Source organism: Lygodium microphyllum, chromosome 18 (assembly GCF_053477565.2).
Source record: "Lygodium microphyllum isolate KBCC chromosome 18, Lygodium_microphyllum_v1.1.10, whole genome shotgun sequence".
Taxonomy (NCBI): Eukaryota; Viridiplantae; Streptophyta; class Polypodiopsida; order Schizaeales; family Lygodiaceae; genus Lygodium; species Lygodium microphyllum.
The window spans coordinates 74848905-74865789 of NC_141152.1; positions in this window are offsets into that span (position 1 = coordinate 74848905).

Consider the following 16885-nt stretch of genomic DNA (forward strand, 5'->3'; position numbering starts at 1 on the left):
CACTGTAAACTTACGAGTAGAAGGGTTATAGCATCTATACCCTTTTTGCTGCAGAGAGTAACCAATAAAGATGCACTTCTCAGCTTTTGGATCCAACTTGGATCTCAACTCATCTGGCACATGTACATAGGCAATGCAACCAAAAATTTTCAAATGAGTAATATCTGGTTTCCTACCAGTATACCTCTCCTCTGGAGTCATTTCATGTATTGCTGCAGTGGGAGTCCTGTTCATTATGTAGACTGCTGTAGCAACTACTTCAGCCCAATAAAAATTTGGCAGGTCTTTTTCATTGAGCATGGCACGAGATACCTCTCCAATATGCCTGTTTTTTCTTTCTGCAATTCCATTTTTCTGTGGGTTATGACTGCATGAATATTGCTGCTTTATGCCATGCTCCTGCAAGAACCTTGCAAACTCATTTGAGAGGTACTCTCCCCCTCCATCTGACCTTAGGCATTTTATTTGCAGGCCTGTTTCTTTTTCAACCATAGCTTTAAGAGTTTTGAAATGCCCAAAAACTTCACTTTTCTTTTTCATAAAATACACCCAAACTTTTCTGCTATAGTCATCAATAAAAGTGACAAAATAATGACAGCCTCCAAGAGATGCAGCCTTAGTAGTCCACACATCAGAGTGGATTAATTCCAATGGCTTCTTACTTTCTTGAACATGTCTAGGAAATGGTTTCCTTGCCTGTTTTCCAAACTGACAGGCTTCACATACCTTATGCATTTCTGTAACCTTGAATTTGGGCAATCCTGCAACAATATTTTGGGCCTGCATTGATTTAAGTCGTTGTACATGAACATGACCAATGCGTTTATGCCAGATATCAATATCTGCAACTACACCGGTCCCATGTGCAAACATTGCTGCACTCAATTCAGACATGTCTGCATCCAACGTAAACATTCTACCCTTCTTCTTTCCTTTTACTATCAAGCAACCTTTATTTTTCATATCCTCAACAAAGCATCTATGAGGATTAAATCTGACCTGCAAGCCCTGCTCAACCATTTGACCAACAGAAACTAGATTCTTGGTGATATTCGGGACATGAAATACATCGGACATGTATTTCTTTTTCCCATCCTGCATAGACAAAGGAATTTTTCCAAACTGCACAATAGGATGTGCAGTATCATCACCAGTCTCCACAAATCCTGGTTTTTCTATTTTTCTTGCATCCTCCATCCATTCTGCATGACCTGTCATGTGGTTTGATGCACCTGAGTCAACATACCACACATCATTGCTTTCTTCTGCACTTATCACAGAATTGTTCAAGTGCTGCACCATAAACAAATGCTCATTTCTGTCATCACCCTGTCTACTAGAAGATGCATAATTCCCTTGTTGCAATTTCCCATTCATGATGTCATTCTTCTTTTTATAGCAGTCTTTAGCCATATGATCCATTTTACCATAGTAGTAGCATTCAACATTGCTATTTGCATTTTGGCCTCTTTGCCATCCACCACGACCTCTTTGGCTCCCCTTGCCTCTAGAGTTACCACGTCCTCCTCCATAGGACTGGTTTTCTTGAGTCTGCTGCATATTCTGATTTCTACCACGGCCTCCATATCGGCCTCCTCTACCTCTGCCTCTACCTCTTCCAGCATTTGAGTAGAAGACACCTGAAGAAGATGCACCACCATTTCTCTGCTCCTCAGAAATCATAAGAGCAATCAACTCCTCAAAATCAGGAAATCTTTCACGAACTGAAATGGATGTCCGAAACTGTGCATAATCCTTTCCTAGACCATTCAAGGTCACAGAAACTAAATCATCATCTTCCACTGGCGACCCAATGGAAGCAAGTGCATCTGCAATCTTCTTCACCTTCATGTAGTAGTCATTGATGCTCATATTTTCTCTTTGCACATTATGCAACTCTTGCTTGAGCTGCATTTTCCTGGCTTGCGTATTTGTGCTATACATTTTTGACAAAGTATCCCATGCCTCCTTTGGAGTACTTGCATCCTGAATATGCACAATCATAGAGTCTGAAATACTGATAGACAGCCAGTACATAACTTTCCTGGATCTCTCATGCCATGCTTTGAATGCCTGCATTTGTTGTTGATTGGGAACATCAGGAAGAACTGGTTCTTCTTCATTTCCTGCAACAAATTTCCAATATCCTTTTCCCATAAGGAAATTCGTCATTCTAAACTTCCATGCCTGGAAGTTGTTCTTGTCAAGCTTTTCAGTTACAATCTATGAAAGAGAATCAGACGCCATTACAGAATCCTGCAAAAAATTCTGTCACTGCAGAGAACACAGCTTCAGCCTCACAAGGGCAAATCTGCAAAACTGACGAAAGTGGTATTTAACCACACAGTCACTTCCTAGTGACGATTTTGCATATACAGGAACCAAGGATGATTCTGTAACTCCCAATGTCTCTGCATATGAGCATACGATGCAATATCTGTGGTAACTTTTCACCGACCTGTAGAACAATGGTCGCACAGCATAAAACAGGGCTTTTTCCTGAGTGCGTGCACAAAACTTCCGCCTCCAAAACAGGCCCCGAAATGGCCTCAAATAAAAAAAACATGGTCACCAGGGGCTAAAGCCCTCTCCCGCAGCATATACTGCCCTCTTGCTTCACCGCGAAGGGCGTCTCAACCTGAGACAATGCACTCTTGCAATTTTCGGCTGTGCTACCTGCAGAGATCTGCTCCCAAAATAGAAAATGAAAGCAACACTGCTCCTCTTACCAGAACACCGCGAGCTTGGCTTGCTTTCTTGAGCTCCTTACCACGAATAAGGCTCTGATACCATGTCAAGATTGTGGGAGAGAAGGAAGGAGTCTCACTTGAAGCTTTCTTGCTTGCACAATGGGGGAATACACACAAGAGTGGAGGCTGAAAACAGTTTTCCTCTTCTTAGTTGTGTAAGCCAAAAGAACTCTCGTACAAAGAAATAGAAGAACCCTATATATGGGTCTCAAACCAAACTCAACTAACTAAGGTGGCATACTAACTGAGCCATGAACTAGAGTAGATAAGGATAGCTATCATGTAGCTATTATTCATGGGCGGTGTACCAACCGCGTCTGCAACTGACAAGTCGGTGACATAAATACACAACGGTCACCCTGGCGTATCACGAGTGGAGCTCGATATCTCAACATTAGGGATGCTTGACTCTTCTTTCATAGAGGTTCCGGCTTATTGCATAGCTCGCTTTCCGATTGGGCGTTGGGTGAGATGTTATGATTCCTCACCTTGTCTCTTTTCCTTTTTCTTTGTTTTTTCACTCGGCCCATTGGCCTTTTAGTGGAAGATCGTTGGGATAAAAGGCCCTTGGGCGTGCCCGTGTACAATGACCACCCATTTTCTTTATTCATATATATATGATAGTGCAATAAGGCTGTCTACACACTTATTTGGACAGCACCTACATTGTGTGTGCTCTTCTCTCCCGCATCTTCCTCTTCTCCTTCTCCACTGCCATTGCATCCCCTTCAGAGTATGGACTGCCCTCTATACTCATCAACATAGTGTGAGACAGAGGGTGGGCTGAGTGACCAGTCCTTGCCCTTGATATTCAACAAAGAGGTGAGATGTGTGTGGAGTGTTGCATGCATGAGATGGGCCTCTTAATGCACAACACAGAATTATTTCTATGCATGGCACTATAAGGCTCCCTAGCCTTCCTTCTTGCACTGTATGCTGGCACAGGGCGGGATGCACAATTGCACAATCAATTGCGCACAAGGCATACACCCTCTGCATAAGTGACCATGAGGATTACATCAATGGGTTTCAGGAATGGGCTGCCCTCCTATATCTATCAACAAAGTGTGAGACAAAGGGGTGACTGAGCGTGAATAGTATTTTCTCAATTAGCTATCGAGGGGTGAGGATTGAGGGTCGTTATGACACTTGGAGTCAGGTACATTCCCATCTAGCTATGCACACACAGGATGGGTTTTTGCCATCACCACATGACACATCACCCTATTCTATACACTGCACAACAAGGCTCCATGGCCTACCTACTTGCACTCATGCCAAACGGGGGTGGGACGCACTAATGCACCATCAACTGTGCACATTGGCATACTCCATCTCAATCATTTTTTCCTTGTTTCATTCAAAATCGGGTGTGAGTTATGGGTTCCCATGATTATTCATTGAGCAATGTGAGAGTTGGGGCGAGCAACTATTCTTTCATCCTCCTCCATGAGCGATAGTGAGCTAAATGTTAAACCCTTCATCCTCACCGATGGACTTTTCCGATAGAGCTACCTCCCTGGGTGCTTTTGCGGGTCCCTGCCATGTTGGACGTATGCTGTAAAGGCACCTTGGTACCTCCTGTAACCAACAATGACACAAGACACAACATTGACAATCGACTTCACTTTTCGATAACATGGGCCAAGATTTTCTAACCCTACACTTCTTGTTTATTAGTGACAGTCATGTTTTAAGTGCAGGGAGATCAATGGTGGTCTAATGTGGGGTCCTAGGTCTTTGTTGCTCAGTTCACCCTTCTTGTTAAAGTCTTAAGTGTGGGAACATGTCCTTGGGCATCTACGAGGTATATCCTTATGCACATCCTGATTTTGATCATATAGCTATTCCATGACCTCATTTTACCCTGATGGGGGTCCCTTCCCCACCCACCCGTCCTCTCTCACCCCACTCTTGCGGACATTCCTTTCCCATTTCTTTTTATCCCTTGATTGGACAAGTTTTCATGTGAATGAACCCTACATTCACCAAAACCCACATCCAACTTGATAGCCCTGTTTGTCCCTTTTCTTGACACACTTTTTCTTTTTATAGTCCCCTGTTCCAATCAACGGTTCAAAAGTTATTCATTTTTGAAGAATTATATGTCACCATGATGTTTTTCCATGTGAGTGCACCCTTTTTGCTTCAAAACTGCCCATGGATGTGATAACCCTGACCTATACCTTCCACTTGACATTTTTCCTTTTTACCATCAATCATTCCAAGGTACAGTTTGTTTGTTATTAATTTTTGCAGGTTTCATGTTTCTTTCATGCATATTTTTGTTGTTTTTTCCATGCGAACCTACCCTATTCTCCTCAGAACTTTCTTCTGATTCGATAGCCTTATCCGCAAACCCCCTTCCTACCCATTCTTCCTTTTTACTCCGCCCTATTCCGACCTTCGAATTTTTCATTATTAATATTTATGTGTGTTTTCGGGCTCTATTTTCTTGTTTTTTCCATATGAACGCCTCTTTCTAACCCTGAAAATGCATTCTAACCTCATCGCCCTATTACCCACACTTGTCTTGAAAATTTTCATTTTTATTTTTTTTGTTCTGAGGTCCGGATCTTCCCCAATTAAGTTCCGCCCCCAGTTGCTGATGAGGTTTTATTGTTCTTCCCATGCCAATGCGCCTTTGTCGCTTCGAACCAGCAATTTGATGTGCTAGTCCTATCCTACTCCTTTCTTTTGACATTTTTCCTTTTTATCGCCCATCATTCTGGTGTGCGGTTTGTCTGTTATTAATTATTGTGTATTTTTTAGTATATTTTTTCTACGTTTTTTTCATGTTTGTCTAGGTGAACAACTCTTTTTCGCATTGGAACTATGTTTTGATGTGATAGTCCCATCTAGCTCATCTACCTGGCCATTTTTTTCTTTTTCCTGCACTTCATTCTAGTGGATAGATTTTCGGGTCTTAATTTTTGTGTGTTTTGCATGCCTCATTTTTGTCTTCTGTGCCTGCGTGTTCGTGTGTTCGGGTTTTGACGTGTGTCTATGTGTCCGTGACGGCGTCCTTCATTCTCACATCCACCCCGCTCGCCATTTCAATCCCGACACTGCAATTTTTTTTTTACCCCCGCGCCTGCATTCACATGTGGGACTAGAGGGGTTTTTTGTTTTTCTTTGATTTTCAACTTAAAAAAAAAAACAAAACAAAACAAATAGCCAACACCAATCATAAATAAAAATTGCCCCCTCTCCCGATCGTAACCACCCCTTCCCTCCTCTCTTCTCTCTCTTCTTCTTTCTTCTCTCCCTCTCTCTTTCTCTCTCTTCCCCTCTTTCACTCTCCCCGACATCCATTCCCTGCTCTTTCCCTCTTTCTCTCACCCCCCCTCTCTCTCTCTCCTCCTCCTGTCTCTACCTCTTCTTCTTCTTCTTCTTCTTCTTCTTCTTCTTCCTCCTGCTCCTTCCTTTCCTCCTCCTCCTCCTCATCTTCCTCCTCTGCTTCCTTTTCCTCCTCCTTCTCCTCCTCCTTCTTCTTCTATGCCCGCAGGCCCCTCTCTGGCTGGCTGCCTCCTCCCCCTGGACACCCATTGTCGTCGTTGTGGTCACACCCCCGTCGCCGTCGTGGACACCCTCGCCGCCCGGGTATGTCCGCCATCACCTCCGCCTGTGCTCCCCTGGGTACGTCGTGCATGTCCATTCACAGAAAAATGTTCACATGTAACCGAGTACCCCCATTTTTATTAGAAAACAGTCCAAAACCTTCCAAAACACATAAAAACCATGAAAAATAGAAAAAAAATTCTATGTCAAATTGGAAAATTTTGAAAATATTTTTACAAACTAAAATGCTGGTAACTAATTTTTGAAAACTCAAAAACTCAAAAATTCCTTTCAAATATATTTAAAAATAAATCAAATTCATTAAACAATTCATAAAATTAAAAATTAATCTAAAAAATATTGTAAAAATTTTGACCATTTTCTCATGGTGATGAATGATAAATGGATATTCAATTCCTCAATTCATCACTTAATGAATTTTTATTCATTGAAAATCATTTTCAAATGCCAAAATGCTGAAAATTTTGTCACAAATTTTCAAAAATGGCAAGTATATTCTAGAAAAATTTGAGTAAGCTTCTTTTTAATATTTTCCATCTTTGAAGCTGTTTCAATCACAATTAGATCTAAATAATAATAATAATAATAATAATAATAATAATAATAATAATAATAATAATAATACTAATTTTTTTTAAAAGAGAGATACAATAATAATAATAATAACAACAACACACAAACACTAATAACAACCAAACAAACCAACTGGGACCACACTAATCGTGCCTTAATATTTCTTTTTTTTAAATGAGATGTCCCATCTTTTCAAGTTAGTGGCTTTTATCTTTTTGGACTCATTGCATCTTGAGACTGATACGTGCGCATTCAGTTTCTTGCGTACACACCCTTGCCACATATTTCTTTTTATATTTCTTGATTTATTTACTTTTTATTATCCCACAACCACGGTTAATTGTTAAAATAAACTTTAATCACCTACTTTTTTCACATACACTTGTGCCAAACACAAATTTTTCTAATAAATTAAAATAAACTCGCCGTTCACTTAGTATGCACTTTGTGTACTACAGACATGTGTAATTTTAATTAAAAATGAACTAGTCGTCACAAAAAGCATGTGCTGGCAAAAAAAAAGTGCTACACACGCCATTAATTTTTAATGAATGAATCTGCATTTAGAGACCTCAATCTAGGAAACAGAGTCCAAGTTTCGTTTAACGTACCGCTTCACCCTAATAATTTGTGATTAACATTTTAAGAAGGAACCGCCGTTTTTAAATAATTTCTTAAAATGAACCATTCATTAAACTAATTCCCCTCACTACACTTTTTTTCCTTTTCAATCAATGCACTTCGTGGGATGGGCATGTGCAGTCTTTCAAGTTATTTCTATTGTCCAATTTGATTACAGAAGTTCTGATCATGTCTTGTGTTAGAAATCAAGCTCCACCCGTCAGTTTGTCTTGGTGTGTAACCAACATCTGTGACAGCTAGTGTACAGCTGTCTCCATGTGACTACATTAAATAAGTCGGGTTAGTAGTTAGTAAGTGACTTGACTAGAGTTAGTCAATCTAGTTTTACATTACATTGTATTGTGTGGTTGGGGGTTATGTTGAAGAATGAAGAAAAGACTTTGCGAGCCTGGAGGCTCATGGATATGGTGTTTCCCTGTCATCTTTGAACATAGTATCAGAGCATCGACAAGACTGGGCTCTGTAGAGTAGAGCATTGTAGAAGAAGACTTCAAGACTGACCTGAAGGGCTGGAAAAAGAAGAGGACTGACTGTCATTTTCACTATTTTGGTCACACAGAGGTATGCATTGTTGAAGGAGAGTAGCCATTGGTCAAGAGGCTGTTGGAGACCCTGCTAGGGCATCTAAAAGGCTCTATTGAGCCTATGCAAGCCTTGTATAGGCTCAGATCAACCATTGTATACAACAGCAACCCCTGTTGAATCAGCGTGACTGCGCCTGTTGAGTTGGATGGACTGCAACTTGTCAAACATCAATGAGGCACTTGGACAAGACTCATTAGGCATGTATGCTCACTCTTGAAGGTATCTGAAGAGTACAAGAGGTAAATGCTTGTGTGGGAGCTCTGTTATGAGCTGGAGTAATAGACACAGATCTATAATCAGTTCTGAATTGCTGTGAACATGAATGGACAGCATGCATTCAATCATTATTGACATATAGGAGCCTTGTACTACACTCAGAAGGCATCTTTGAAGCACAAAAATGTGTCAAAGCATGTATACATTGGATTAAATGTCTTGGAGCTGAGATTTCTTTCTCAGAACACTCACATTTGAAAATCATTAACAGGCTGAAAACTGTCATACACAGTGAATAGCAAGCATTGTATCTTGCTAAAGCAATACATGTCACCTTGGAGCTTCTATCACCTATATGAACTGACATATGCATGTTGAATGTATGGAGGATTGTGGAAAGCATTAGATGTTGCTGAATACTCTGATCTGGACCTGAAATAATTGCTTTGACAATGCTTGGGCTGGTTATGAACAGTCATGTATTCCTTGACAATGATTAATGAAGACAGGTTGTCTATGCCTACCCAAATGCTCATGTATTGAACCCATCACTTCAAAGTGAATGTATGACATGATTTGAAGACTTTTTGGAGCTACTTAAAGCTTGTGATGCTGATTTTTGGTTGACTACAACCTGCAACCAAACTAGTTGACATTTGTACTTGCTGGGTATGCACTGCTTTGTGCTTCTATGCCTATGTATGGCTTGACACATGTACTAGCAGCCATCTGGGAAGTTTTGGGACATGTATGACATGTATGCATGTTGTTTTTGGACTTGAAATTGTTGCTGGTTATACACAGTTTACAGGTTTTAGACTGCATCTTTGGTCCCTAGCAGTGAGGTTGCAGGAGTTTAAACTGAAGCAAATACATAGCATATGTATTGACTGTTTTACCTACGGGTTAGACCATTTGTTTTGGGACATTTTTGGGTTATCAGTGGGCTGAAATACCTTGGTTTTTACTACAATTACTTGCAGAAAACTGTCATAAACTGTTGTGGACTGAACTTGTTAGTCATACTTATTGGTTTGCAACATCTGACAGACAGTCTATTGCATCATGGCTAATGCACATGGGACTGATAATATCACTTAGATAGTTGGAGAGAAGTTAGACAACAAGAACTTTGCATTATGGAAATTCAGAATGAAGAACTTTTTAGTTGGCAGGGGTTATTGGGATCTATGTACAGGAGATGAGGTTGCTCCTGAATTGCCTGCAATGAATCCAACTAACGAACAGAAAAGAGCTCATAGGCTATGGAATGAGAGAGCATGCAAGGTGATGCATTGGTTTTCTCTATGTATATCTGATGCTATGGTAATTCAAATCATTGGATGTGAGACTCCGAAGGATGCTTGGGACATACTGATGAAAAATTATGGAACCATGACACATGCACGGAAGATCTAGTTGAAACAGCAGTTCAACAACATGTCTAGGAATGGCAGGAGCATCCAGGTGTATACCACAAAGATTAAGACCATAGCTGATCAACTTGCTACCATTGGCTCAAGTGTATCAGAAGATGATATGATTGATGTTGCCTTGAATGGATTAGGGAAAGAGTACAAAGCTTTTGACACGTCCATTTCTGTTAGAGAAGAGCCCCCTACCTGGGAAGAACTAGTTGCTTTGTTGCTACATGAGGAGGTCAAGCTTGGTTTGAATACAGGTTCCAGTGTATCTCAGAGTAGAGACACTGTGTTATACTCTAGCCAGCATGGCAGAGAATTTAGAGGTCATGGTTCATTTCGAGGTCGTGGTGACACTCGTAATGCTTATGGACAGCAGCAGCAAGAGGGTAATTGGCATGGTGCAAATACACAAGGCCAGCGTGGATCTGGTAGGTTTAGAGGTAGGGGAGATCACCCTGAGGTAGAGGTGGTGGATCTGGTTCATGGTAGTCATCTGATCAGTCCAACAGGGACAAGGATTTCCATTATTGTGGCAAGTATAGGCACATTGCAAAGGATTGCTACAAGAAGCAGGGAGATATGAAGGCAAAGGGTAGACAACATGGGCACTATGCATCGTCTAGTGGTGCTCATGATGAGCAAGTTGATAGACTATTTGCCATGCAACATGTATCCAAAAATGCATCGAGACATAATAGAGATGATAGATGATGCATTGACTTTGGAGCGTCAAATCACATGACACCGCATGGAGAGTGGTTTGATGAGATGGTTGCAGGTACACATGGTCATGTATGTATTGGGGATGTTACCCAACATGACATAAAGCATAAAGGGATTGTTCCTCTCATGATGCCTAATGGCAAGAAGAAAGTCATGCATGATGTATTACATGTACCGACCATAACAAAGAATCTTTTGTCTGTGGGTCAAATGGCAGAACAGATTTTGCAAGTGAGATTTAACAAAGATGGATGTTTCATTGAGGAGTATGGAAATGGCTGCAAGCTAATTGCCAAGGGAAAAAGGGATGGCAGGATGTTTACTTTGGATGCGACCATTCCAAGACTTAAGGTAGCAATGTTTGCTCATGATGAGAGTGCCATTCAGGATGTAGAGATTTGGCACAAGTAGATTGGACATGTCAATGTACAAAAGCTGAAATCTATGCAGCAGAAGGAAGTAGTACTTGGATTACCTAAATTCAAGTATAATGACTTTGGTCATGTATGCCCTGCATGTCAGTTTGGGAAGCAAGCACGGTTTCCATTCATTAGACATGTAAAAAACAGCACTAGGCCTTTACATTTGGTGCACTCTGATGTCTGGGGTCCTTCACATAATGCTTCATTTGGAGGTGCACAGTATTATGTCTCATTTATCGATGATTTCAGCAGGTACACTTGGCTTTATATTTTGAAGCATAAAGATGATGTGTTTGATGCATCCAAAGATTTCAAGAAGCATGCAGAGAATGAGTTGGGCTGCTACATATCATGTTTGAGATCAGATGGAGGAGGTGAATATGTCTCTAATTACTTTGACAGGTATCATGCTAAATATGGGATTAGAAGACAACTTACTTGCAGCTATACACCGTAGCAAAACGGTGTTGCAGAGAGAAAAAACAGGGTTCTGATGGAATCAACTAGAGCTATGTTGAATGAAAAATGCCTGCCAAATGGTTATTGGGCTAAAGCAGTGATGACTGCCGTCTATGTACTAAATCGAACCCCTACAGCAGGGATTCATGATGTCACTCCATATGAGAGGCTCTATGGTCATAAACCTGATATTTTGCACTTGAAGGTATTTGATAGCATTGCATATGTGCATATACCAGATGAAAAGAGGAAGAAATTGGATCCTAAGGCAATGAAGAGTGTGTTTCTGGGATATGCACAGGAACGAAAAGCTTATAAGTGTTATGTACCTTCTACGCATGAGACACTCATAAGCAGAGATGTAATATTTGATGAGTTAGCATCCTGGTATGGGAATCTTGTTGCAGTGCCTACTGATGGCTCACCTAGTATGAGTCGTGGTGAAAATACTCCTGCAGAGAGTACTTCCATGAGTGGTCAAACAGGTGATGTATCATCTACAGTGAGTCCTTGGACAGGACGGTTGCGTAGTCACACTACTGCATCCACTGACATGGATATGTCAGTGAGGGGGAGAACAGATAAGGAAAAAGAAAAGGCTTTTGAAGATGTAACAGGTCCACTCACTGCAGTTTATGAGTCATTTAGCAGTGACAGCTTAGATAGTGAATTGGGGATTCCGTCTGTTATGACGCCAGGTGCTAGGCAGAGTCGTTATGTGCTGCCTCATGAGAGGCAAGCTCACAGTGAGCCACAGCTCAGGAGATCAGAGAGGGTCAGACGACCTATTGATAGATACACTTACACTGGATATTCAGCCCGTCATTATGCTTATATGATGAAAGTAACAAGTTTTAGAGAACCAAGTAAGTTTGATGAGGCAGTTTGCAGATAAGGATTGGCGTGCTGCTATGGATGAGGAATATTCAGCTTTGGCTGAAAATGGCACATGGGATTTAGTACAGTTGCCTGAGGGCAAAACACCTATTGACTGCAAGTGGGTGTATAAGGTAAAATGTAAATTAGATGGATCATTGGAAAGATACAAGGCCAGGCTAGTTGCAAAAGGGTATGTGCAGCAGCATGGTCTTGATTATGAGGAGACTTTCAGTCCTGTAGCAAAGATGGCTACAGTTAGAACTATGATTACTTTGGTAGCAACTAGAGGCTGGAAACTATGGTAGATGGACGTAAAGAATGCCTTTCTGAATGGAGAGTTACAGGAAGAAGTTTACATGGAACAGCCTAAAGGCTATGTGCATCCAAAATTTCCAGCACATGTATGCTGGCTGAAAAAGGCATTATATGGGTTGAAAAAGGCACCCAGAGCATGGAATGCTTGCATCAACAGTTATTTGCAACAACATGGTTTCCGATTGGGTGATGTTGATCATAGTTTTTTTGTGAAGAAGACAGATCGTGGCTGTGTATTCCTAGTTGTCTATGTTGATGACTTGATCATTACAGGAGATTATGAAAGCGGGATTGTTGAAGTAAAGACATGTTTACAGGCTAAGTTTAAGGTCAAGGACCTAGGAGAGCTGAAATATTTTTTGGGGATTGAGGTTGTCTCTACACCTCAAGGCATATGGCTGCTACAGAAGCAGTATGCTCAGGACATGTTACAAAAATATGGTATGGCTGATTGCAAGCCTATGGATACACCTTTAGAGCAGAATGTCAAGCTGCAGATTGATGTTGGGATAGAGATTGAGAATGTTACCATGTACAGACAGATGGTAGGCAACTTGATCTATCTCACGATCACTAGACTTGACTTAAGTTATGCTGTGGGGTTGATCAGTCAGTTCATGCAGAAGCCTCGCAAACCACACTTGGATGCAGTCAGGAGAATTCTGAGATATGTAAACTGTACCACAGATCATGGGCTATTTTATGCATATGGGAAACCCCTTGAGTTGATGGGGTATACTGATGTTGACTGGGCAGAGTAAGAAACAACCTACAATTGCACTGTCCATTACGGAAGCAAAGTATCGTGGTGCGGCCTTAGCGGCCTATGAAGCTATGTGGTTACAGAAGTTGCTGAATGACTTGGGAATACTTGGACAGCAAAGTAAGGCTGTACTATGACAATTTAAGCAGTGTCATGTTAGCAAGCAATCCTGTTTATCATGCAAGATCGAAACACATTGAGGTCCACTACCATTTCATCAGGGAAATGTTTTTAGCAGATCAGATTGACTTGGAGCATGTGAAGACTGAAGACCATGCAGTAGATATCTTTACCAAATCACTTGGTAAAGATAAGTTCATTCACTTTAGATAGCTACTTAGAGTGATGCAGATGATTTGAGTTTTTGGTTTGAGCTTGAGGGGGAGTGTTAGAAATCAAGCTCCACCCGTCAGTTTGTCTTGGTGTGTAACCGACATCTGTGACAGCTAGTGTACAGCTGTCTCCATGTGACTACATTAAATAAGTAGGGTCAGTAGTTAGTAAGTGACTTGACTAGAGCTAGTCAGTCTAGTTTTACATTACATTGTATTGAGTGGTTGGGGGTTATGTTGAAGAATGAAGAAAAGACTTTGAGAGCCTGGAGGCTCATGGATATGGTGTTTCCCTGTCTCTCTCTCTCTCTCATCTTTGAACATCTTGAGTGGGTTGTTATATGGTTGCTATGACATGATTACGAGTACAGTCTATAGTTTTCTTTTTTGCATGATCTGGGGATTTAGGGTGTTTGTTTGGCTTGCATCACATGAAGCTTTCGCTCGCATATGTGTAGAGATCATGCCGAATTTTTTAGGATGTGAGATGCTTGGGGTGGTTAATCAGTCAATCACATCTGTGTGTGTTTATTTTGGTTTATCTCTTATTTATGGTTATCCTATTGTTTCGTAGGCATTCACTGTGACTGTTTGTGTATGTGGTGTGTGTGTGTGTGTGTAAAACCATCTGAATGGTGCCTCGTATCCCTCCCCTGATCCAATATGTCCCTCTAGTATCACATGATTACTCCTTATTACTTGGATTCAGACCTTGTCGCTAAAGCGGGTTTATCCAAGTTTGTGGGTCTTTCCTTACCGCTAGTTCCAAATGATCATACCCTCTGTGATCACTTTCTAGCCTCTTACAGTAAGAGGTATGGTTCTGTCCGTGGTACTACTATTCTTCTAATGCCTAAAAGTCTAGGCAAGGCTCTTTGTCTACCATATTGTGGGGAGTCTATCCCTTCTGCTCGTCATCAGTTGTTTTCCAATGAGGATATTTTGAAGTTATTGCAAAAGTAGACTCAAGATGTTCTAGATCTAAAGAAGGTTATTACCACATCATGGGTCATTGTCTCCATGATTGCCAATCCCCTCTGGAAGCAAACATGCCAATTCCTTCAGGATAGGTTTATACCTGCCAAAACCCCATCTCATTACCTCTCCAAGGAGTTGTTCATAGCTTCCCGTATGGTTTTGAAAGGCATCACTATTGATTGGATACCTACCTCCTATCCAAGATGGATCAACATTTTTCCCGAGTTACTCGAGGAAATGTTACTAATGTCACCTTTGGGTCTTATCTTCATGTCTTCTTGACACATACTGCTCTTGCTAAGGAAGTCCCTTTCCTTCCAATTGATTCTCTCGAAGTTCGTCCTCCTCCTAATGAAGAGGCTGATGTGATCATTGAGGATGATGATTCTCCCCCTCCATTAGTCTTGCATAGAAAACGCCTTTAGAGGGTGGCTGAATCAATTCAAATTCCCCCTCCTTCCGTTCATGTTATCGTTCCTGCTCAATCTTGCAGCACATTGCCTACTTTCCTTCAGAAGACGCCAAATCTTTTCACAACCCATAGAGATGGGATAGTGGACATTACTATTCCTTCTGTGCACCGCCTGGAAACGAGAGATGCCATTCCTTTTTTGTGCAAGGATATCCAAAGTTTCATTGAACTTTCGATTATTGCCTTTATACAAAAGCTTTATTCTTAATTTTATGAAGAAGTTTAGAAATCTGAGCTGAATAAGATTAATACTGAGTTAACCTCTGCTCATGAGAAATTTTTTGACCTTTGTACGCAAATGGAGTAGCAAAATAAGCTCATGGTTACCGAAAACAGATGAAATCTGTATGTTGAAAGCTCAATTGGCAGAAGCTAGGTCTCACATTGTTACTATAATAGAGGAGAGGGATAGGTTACAGAAGGAGGGTCAAGAGATGAAGGCGGTAATAGGTGTCCAAGCAGAGAAATTTTAATCCACTACAGCTATCTTAGACTAGAGCCACATGCTCAGATCCATCAACTCAAAGATCAGTTGGCTCAGTCTCAGCCTACTACACAAAGTCCTAGGCAAGAAATGTCTACTTTATCCCTTGCGGACTTGGCAGTTCTTCAACGGAAAGCCATGTTATGTCCTTTGTTCCAAGCCAAAGTGGAAAGGCTGCATTCCACGATGGACTTATTATGGACTTTATTTGAGGAATTTCAGGAGTATGTTTCTCTTGACCATTCCTTTTTTGTCCACTATGAGTTGCAACAGTTGGCCTTCTATATTAAGCTCTCAACGATGGATCTACCTCTTCCAGAGGATGGTTGGAGTAGAGCTTGTTCTTCATATTTGCTGACAAAAGTAGTCTGTATGGTCTTTCTAGAAAGGATGTGCTACCTTCAATTCTTTCAGAATCCTCCAAAAACTTTTGTAGATGAATCCTTATCCATGGATCATTTTCGTAATCATCAAGCCTTCAAGAGGGATCATCTTCACTGAAACCTCTAGATGTATCTTTTATGATTCTTAATAATATATCTCTCTTTTGTGTTTGTGTTGTGTTAATTGAAACCTCTAGGTGCCATTGAGACGGTTATTTTGTGTTTGTGTTGTGTTAATTTCTATGTGATGAGTTTGTGGTGGTTGAATATTGGATTTTTTTGAGAGCTCTCTTTTTGAATATTTACAGTGATGGTGATGGTGGATGAAAAGCTTAAGATGCAAAGCTGACCACTACCAAGCATGCTAACATCAAAAGAAGAAGATAGAGAAGAAGAAGAGAGAAAGAAAATTGAACAAAGATTCACCACATTAGATCCCTCACTCTCTCACAACCTCACAATCTCACACAGAACTTTAAACTTTCTCCTCTTACCATGGATGGAAAGTAAAAGAAGAAAAGCAAGAAGAAGATGTAGAGGTTTACTTTCTCTCAGTCCCTCACTAAAATACAACTCTTACTCTCTGTCTCCCTCACTTTTAATAATGGAGACAAGATGATAAAATAGAAGAAGTGAATGGAGAGCTTCAACAGTTGCATTGACATAGCTTTCATAGCATGGATGCATACAACTAAGGCCTCCCACCCTTACATAGACCAAGATTAGGGTTATAGTTAGCCCACTTCTCTAGTGTGGCACTGTTTGCATTTTGGGGTTTGCATCCTACTTTGAATTTTAGATTTACACCCTTGTGAATTAGGGTTTGCACCCTCTCTTGGGCATCCTATCCACTTTGTGGGATCTAAGCCAGTCCTTTCTTGAAGCATGCTTGCACACTTACCT